Genomic DNA, 8105 nt, shown 5'->3' with positions numbered 1-8105 from the left:
CTTCTTGAGTTGAAATCTTGACCATCTATTTTCAGTCTTTCTTGCAAAATAATACAATTATTGCTATGGACTTTCCTCTGAAACTTTATTTTATAGGTTTCCTACATAAAATTCTACTTTTTAAAAGTATTTAAATAACAGACATAGTCATGCAAGTAAAACTTCAACCTCCAGTTTAGAAATGTTTAAACTGGGGGATTTCCCAGCTGGTCCCAGAGTTTAAGACTCTGCACTCCCTATGCTGAAGTGGGAGACAGGGAAGGGTTCCATCCCTGGTGAGGGAACTAGGTTCCACATACTGCAACTAAAGATCCTGCGTGCGACAACTAAGACCCAGTGTAGTCAAATAAATAAATAAAAATAAATATTAAGAAAAGAGAAATGTATAAATTGACAAGAAAAATGTCTTTGCTCTCCATTCTCCAGCTCACAACTGTGAGTCCATGCCTTGGAGTTAACCACTTTGGATCATTTCTGGTTTTGGTCCTTCTTGTGGATATATCTAGAGCTCTGAATAGTATACTGTATCTCTTTTATTTGGTCTATCAATTGTCAGGAATACTCCTGTCTTCAATGAAAGATTTGGAGTTTAGCCCATTTAACACTTCTCAGTTCCCTACTCTTTCATGCAATTTTGATTATTTTATAACTTACTATAGCTTACAAAAATATATTTAAACTTCTTTTTTCTTGATCCGTCAACTAGTAAAACTTGATTCTCTCCTAGGTAAGATGAGGAAATTAGTATGTCTACACTTTTCTTAACTTCATTGTCTCTGCCTCTCTTTTCATTTTGGTAAAATCATAGAATATATTGTTGCTTTTATTATTTTGAAGCAAAAAAGCTTTATTTTACCTTTGCTTATTCTTTCTCTAATGTTTTTTTCCTTATGTAAATCCGAGTTTCTGATCTATATAATTTTCCTTTTCTCTGAAGAACTTCCTTGGACATTCCTGAAAAAGCAGATCTATTGGCAACAAATTCTCTCAATCTTTGTTTGAGAAAGGCTTTATTTCTCATTCACTTTGTTTTTATCTGCAAAAAGTCTTATTGTTTGCATTTGGTCCAAGGCTTGGGAGAGGGCTCCCAGGGGGTTAAAAAGCTGCCTAGTGGCTGCAGAGAGGGGCTTCATGTAGAAGCCCTGACACCAGAGGGGCTCCTCAAAGTCCGCTAGGCTCCAGAGGTTTCTAGTTGTGCTTCCAAGAGATATTCCCTTAACCCAGCCTGAGGACCACCCAGCCTGTGGAGGTTGGTCAGGTGGTCACCCATCTTCTTGATGAGTTTTACCTGCTCCTCCAAGAAGTGACTCTCCAGAAAGGCACAGAGGTGTGGGTCTGCGGGGGTCACGCAGATCTAAAAGGTTCTTCTCCATGAGAAGGGTGGCTTCCATAGCATCCTGGGTTTTACCCCCACTCATCTTGAGATGGTTTCTGCACGTCCTGGAAGGGGACACGGTCCCAACACTGGTTTTGCATTTTCAAGAGACAGTTGGGCACCTTCGCCATTCTCCTAGGCCAACTGGCAGAAAAATGGCCCATGCCCTCCAGACCCACATTTGCTTGGTGAAAATAGAAGTCCAAAGAGAGGTAGGTGTAGGAGGCCTGCAGATGCATGTTGACCAGGAGGTTGATGGTGGCCCTCACCTCTGTGGAATAATTCTGACAAATCTCATATTTGATCGGTAGTAAGGAGGTAAGTTCAGAAAATGGTGTTGGCTAGCCCTAGTGATTGAAGACAGCTGAGTGGCTGGTTCTGAAGGCTGTGATTGGAAAAAAGGTTGGAGGGTGATGGGAGGCTGGAGCAAAGGGGGTCCTTGGGTCTGTTCCCTCCAAACAATGTTGAAGCAAGAGACCTGGGCCACCATCACCCTGCACACTGCCTCTCCTTCACTTTTGAATGATAATTTCTCAGGATGCAGAATTCTAGGTTAATGTTTCTTTCTCTTTAACACTTTAAATATTTCACTCCACCCTCTTCTTACTTGCATAATTTTTTAGAAGAAATCAGATCTCAATTCTTATGTTTGTTATAAGATATATAATAGGTGTGGTATATATATATATATGGTATATATATGGTGTGTATATATATATATATATGTATGGTATATATATATATATATAATATATATAATAATATATAATAATAGGTGTGGTATTATTCCCCCTCTGGCCTCATTCAATTTCTTTATCTTTGATTTTCTGTAGTTTGAATGTTGTATGCCTGTGTGTAATTTGGGGAGAACTGATCCTACTTATTGTTCTTTGAGTTTCCTGGATGTGTGATTTGTTGTTTAATATTAATTTGAGGAAATTCTGTTTCTGGCATTCCCCAAAGCAATATCTTTGTTATACCTTCTGTAGTTGTCCATGGATCTGTTCCTTTTTTTTTTTTTAGTCTTATTTCTTTTCAGTTTTGGAAGTTTTTATTGACATAATCTCATGTTTCTTCTTCAGCCATGTCCACTCTGTGAATGAGACCACCAAAGCCCATCAGAAGTTATCACATTCATTTCTGTTTTTAATGTCTAGAATTCATTTTGATTCTCTTTTAACATTTCCATCTTTCTTCTTGCCCATCTGTTCTTGCATGTTGTCTGCTTTATCCATTAGGGCTTTTAGCATGTTAATCATAGTTGTTTGAATACTTGGACTGATAATTCCAACATCCCTGACATATCTGAGTTTGATTCTGATACTGTTCCTTCTCTGCAAACTGTGTTGGTTGCCTTCTAGTTTGCCCTGTAACTTTTAGTTGAAAGTTGGTCCGATATCATGGATTAAAGGAACATGGTCTGATTTCCATTAGGATTCTCCTCCAGTAAATTGTGATTCTTTCTATCTGCCTGTCTGTCTCTCCAATTTTGAGGGCAGCAGTTTGCCCCGTGACTTCAGTTCTCTGAGGGATTAAGAAAAGTTGTTGATTTTCAGGCTTTTTGTTAGTTAGGATGGAGTGGTGATTTTAAAGCATCTTATATTTTTGACCAGAAACCAGAAATCCTTTCAACTTTGTAACTCCTTTTGCATAGTTTATAATAACACTTATAACCTGAATTTTCCATAAGTCATCTTCATCTAAAATCTATTATGAAATTCAAGTCCAAATAATAGCACTTACAGTATTATAATTATGTAACTAGTATTTGTTACAGATCTAGGTGGGGTGATTGAATCCATAGAAAAGAAGTTGTAATTTTGTGTTCCTAAACCTGTGCTACTCTGAGATTTTCCTATGACAAAGTGAAATGGATATTCCTTTCATACAGTTTATCCATTTCTCAAATGAATGCCTTGCCTTAGCTCACTGCATCTATGGACCACAATTTTCACAGAGTTTGTAATTGTCTCCCTTTTCTCTTGTTGAAAGAGAAAATATATTTCGTAATTATCCCAATTGTTATTTGTACTGTTTTTGGAATAGTTACTTTTAAACACACTATTTTATTGTCACATTGCATAAATCTATACCCACTGTTTCTTTCTATGGTCTTTGTGGGTTACTTTTGCTGTTTCTCAGATTCTGTGTCATCCTTTGTCATGGGATTCCTCTTTGGTGTTGCTGAAGTATATTTTGATACTTTTCAACTTTTTTCAGAAGAGATATATAAGAACTGTTCTAAGTCTTTGCATGTCTGAAATGTCTTCATTTCACTTTCACACTTGGTTGATGGTGTGGCTGCATATAGAATTTTATGTTCAAAATATTTTTTCCTTAGTTATCTGTAAGCATTACTCCATTGCTTTCTTGCTTGCTTTTCTATTTTTCATGGATAATATCTTTATTACATTATACATTATATTATTACTTTATTATTTTATACCTTATAAAGATATAAAACTACTGATTTTTCACTTGGAGCCAGCTATCTTTATGTTCCAATACTGCTTTTGTCACTTCTTGGTGTCTCAACTAAGAATATCTGTCTTGATTTCACCTGGAAATCCATTACAGATATTTGTATCTGCTAGATTCCCTTAGGTACAACTGACACTCTTGGTTGCTCAGTTGTAATTCCTTTGACATTTCACTTGGACTTCTACCTCTGGTGTGTGCTGGGCTGTTGTCCATCTCAGGTGTAAGCAGTCCCTGGCCTGCTCCATCCCACCACTGGCCACTCCTCTGGCTAGAATGTTAAGTATCTCCCATAGTTGCTCTGCTTTCCTCTGTTGCTTTCTTGAATCCCATGTGTCAGTGGAATCCCTGAAATTTTTACTCGTTTTAGTAATGTTTCCCCTATTCACCCCCCAACACATGTTCTGATGTTTCAGAATGAATCTTTTTTTCCCAAACTCATCCTCTTTCAATCTGAAGTTTTATATTTTATATCAACTCTGGGGTATGTTCTTCTATTGTTTTTTAATTTCTTCCCTCATTTCTCTGTTTCTAGAACATCTGTGTAGGACAGATATTTGTTTTTTCAGTTGTTCTACTTCTCTTGACATTTTTTTCCCTCATTTTTTTTTTTCTGTCTTTGGTCTTTTTACTCTATATTGCAGGAGACTTTTCTGATATGTTTTCTTGCACTTCTTTGATTTATTTTTTATTTTGGTGATGTATTTTTAATTTCCATGAACTCTTCATTGTTTCCCAACTGCTCTTCTTTCATAGTAGTCTATTTTGGTTTAAAAGTGAATATATTCTCTTTTTGGACATTAATGAGAATTCCTTATAGCTTCTTCTGTTTTATGAATTATTTATATTTCCACTGTCAGGTCAGTTCTTTCAGTTTATTTCAGTTGTTCTATAAGTGAACTTGAGGTGCAAAATTTCCTATCAATCCACGGTCTTTAATTCATTTATTTGTCGATCAAGGACAAGTACAATTGATATAGGTGGCTTGAGTGGGGTTTCCTTTCTTCTGCTCCAGAATTAGAGCTAGATTTTGTGTTTGTTGCTAGGAATGTGGATGATAGAATTTACTTCAGGCTGCTGGGGGCAGGTGGTCAGGCTAGTCCTCTCCCCAAATGCCAAAGCAAATTCGGTCCTCTCTGGTATGCCAACCCCTATTTTGAATTACTATTGCATGAATATACCACATAAACTGACTACATTTCTTCACAGATGGTGTTTCCAACTTGGCCTAGGGGCAAAATCCTTTGCTGCACAGAAGGATGTGGCAGGGGACCAAAGATCCAGGAAGACAGGATTCCATGCTCTGGTTCCATCAGCCCTGGGCTTATGTGCCCATCTTTGGAGTTGGGGATGAGAACATCTGCACTTGTAACCCCATGGATTGAGTAGAGAAGGTGTATTCAGAGGAGATTCAAATGCTTTTATCTGAAGATTAAGACAAAAGCAATAATCATTCACTATTATAGGCAAGTGTGATTAACCCCACTTTATGAGTGCATTTGATGAAATACTGTGAATGAATCATGGATGTTAGAAATGAGAAGCAGCGTGAGATAGTAAGTCAGCCTAACATAAACAACACCATTGCTGGTCCTTGTGTTGATCTTTGTGGGGAAAACTAGAGAGAATGCTTAAGTATTTCCATCAACTTAACCTTGGTCCACCTCAATTAGGAGTGGAGAGGAAGAGGCTCTGTAAATCATGAACATCATAGCAAATATGTCATAGACTCCAATGGAGACCAACTTCCAGTTTCTGATTCACTAAATATTTTTCCCTTGAAATGAGCATAGAGTAATCAGGGAAGGAAAATGTGACATGGTTAAGACTTGTGGACTCATACAAAGTGTTTGGGACCTTATTCACTCTATTTGCACTCCTCCTTTCATTTGTAGGGTTCCGATCCATTTCAAAGACTTTTCTGGGTAACGACTGGGAAGAAAGTTCTGCAAAATTGAAAACTTTTATATAGATCAAGATTTTCAGTATATCCCAAAACATAGTTAGATTTGATACAGAAAAATCTCAGCTACATCACAACGTTGATCACTTCCTTTCTTTTTAGCAGAATAACTGCCATTCTCAAACATAGATAAAGCATTTAGCCCTAATATATGTAGTAATCAAAATAGATGGTGATCAGCTTATCCAGTTTCACATCTGTGTTTTGGCTATGATGTTTAATTTTCATTTCCTCCTTTCCATTGACGTGGAAGGACGTGAGATGGCCCTTTACAGGGGATGTTTTTACTTCTTAATTCTTACATAAGAGCCAGAATTCCATTTGGAAAGAGAAATTACATTGGGTTTGATCAATACCCTCACAGAATTAAGGAAAAAAATTACTTGTTATTTGACTTTAATGTGTACTTGATGCCCATGATTTGTGCTCTTCTGTTAATTGTAGCATCACTAGCAATTAGATTAGCAATTGTTAACATCTAAAATTGATTTTAATGCACAAGAATCAATACTTGAGCTGAATGTTTAAATATCTTGACACTAACAAGAGACTCAGTCTTTCCAATTGAATTACTTTTTGCTTTGTGCATTTTACAACCTTGAGCATGTCTAAGAGAGATGAAAATTACCTACCGTTATAAAGGACAATGTAAATAACTTGCTATGGTCATAGAAATGAAGGCAATGGTACTAATGGGAACAGTAAGCAGCAAATATAGTTTGTGAAATTCAAGTATCTTAGCATTAAATTTGACAAAAATTTTACTAATTACAATGGCTGATGAGATTTTATTTGTAACATTTTTTAAAAATTGGAGTATAGTTGATTTAAAAATATTGTGTTAGTTTCAAGAGTACAGCAAAGTAATTCAGCTATATATTTTTTTTCATTTTATATTATTTTCCATTATAGGTTATTGCAAAATATTTATATAGTCTCATATGCAAAGAAATAGCAGAAAACAATAGAATGGGAAAGACTAGAGATCTCTTCAAGAAAATTAGAAATACCAAGGGAATGTTTCTTGCAAAGATGGGCACAATAAAGGACAGAAATGGTATGGATCTAACAGAAGCAGAAGATATTAAGAAGAGGTGGCAATAATATACAGAAGAACTATACAAAAAAGATCTTCATAACCCAGATAACCATGATGGTGTGATCATTCACCTAGAGCCAGATATCCTGGAATGTGAAGTCAAGTGGGCCTTAGGAAACATCACTACGAACAAAGCTAATAGAGGTGATGGAATTCCAGGTGAGCTATTTCAAATCCTAAAAGAGGATGCTGTGAAAGTGCTGCACTCAATATGCCAGCAAATCTAGAAAACTCAGCAGTGGCCACAGGACAGGAAAAGGTCAGTTTTCATTCCAATCCCAAAGAAAGGCAAAGCCAAAGAATGTTCAAACTACTGCACAATTGCCCTCATCTCACACAATACCAAAGTAATACTCAAAATTCTCCAAGCCAGGCTTCAACAGTACGTGAATTGTGAACTTCCAGATGTTCAAGCTGGATTTAGAAAAGGCAGAAGAACCAGAAATCAAATTGCCAACATCCGCTGGATCATCAAAAAAGCAAGAGAGTTCCAGAAAAACATCTATTTCTGCTTTATTGACTATGCCAAAGCTTTTAACTGTGTGGATCACAGCAAACTTTGGAAAATTCTAAAAGAGATGGGAATACCAGACCTACCTCCTGAGAAATCTGTATACAGGTCAAGAAGCAATAGTTAGAACTGGACATGGAACAACAGGCTGGTCCCAAATAGGAAAAGGAGTACGTCAAGGCTGTGTATTGTCACCCTGCTTATTTAATTTATATGCAGAGTACATCATGTGAAATGCCGGGCTGGAGGAAGCACAAGCAGGAATCAAGATTTCTGGGAGAAATATCAATAACCTCAGATATGCAGATGATACCACCCTTATGGCAGAAAGCGAAGAAGAGCTAAAGAGCCTCTTGATGAAAGTCAAAGAGGAGAGTGAAAACATTGGTTTAAAACGCAACATTCAAAAAACTAGGATCATAGCATCCAGTCCCATCACTTCATGGCATATAGATGGGGAAACAATGGAGACAGTGACGGGCTTTATTTTTTGGCTCCAGTGCAGCCATGAAATTAAAAGATGCTTGCTTCTTGGAAGAAAAGTTATGACCAACCTAGACAGCATATTAAAAAATAGAGACGTTACTTTGCCAACAAAGGTCCTTGTAGTCAAAGCTATGGTTTTTCTAGTAGTTATGTGTGGATGTGAGAGTTGGAATATAAAGAAAGCTGAGCACCA

At 36.8% G+C, this 8105-nt stretch overlaps 2 pseudogenes; both read right to left on the bottom strand.

The window, feature by feature from the left end:
* Nucleotides 1-1171: 1171 nt before the first annotated feature.
* Nucleotides 1172-2610, bottom strand: LOC133066811 (ferritin light chain-like; annotated as a pseudogene).
* Nucleotides 2611-3869: 1259 nt separating this feature from the next.
* On the bottom strand, nt 3870-4101 carry LOC133066810 (SNRPN upstream reading frame protein-like; annotated as a pseudogene).
* Nucleotides 4102-8105: the final 4004 nt, after the last annotated feature.

This window comes from Dama dama, chromosome 12, assembly GCF_033118175.1.
Source record: "Dama dama isolate Ldn47 chromosome 12, ASM3311817v1, whole genome shotgun sequence".
Classification (NCBI taxonomy): Eukaryota; Metazoa; Chordata; class Mammalia; order Artiodactyla; family Cervidae; genus Dama; species Dama dama.
This window is presented reverse-complemented; position numbering and strand designations above follow the sequence as displayed.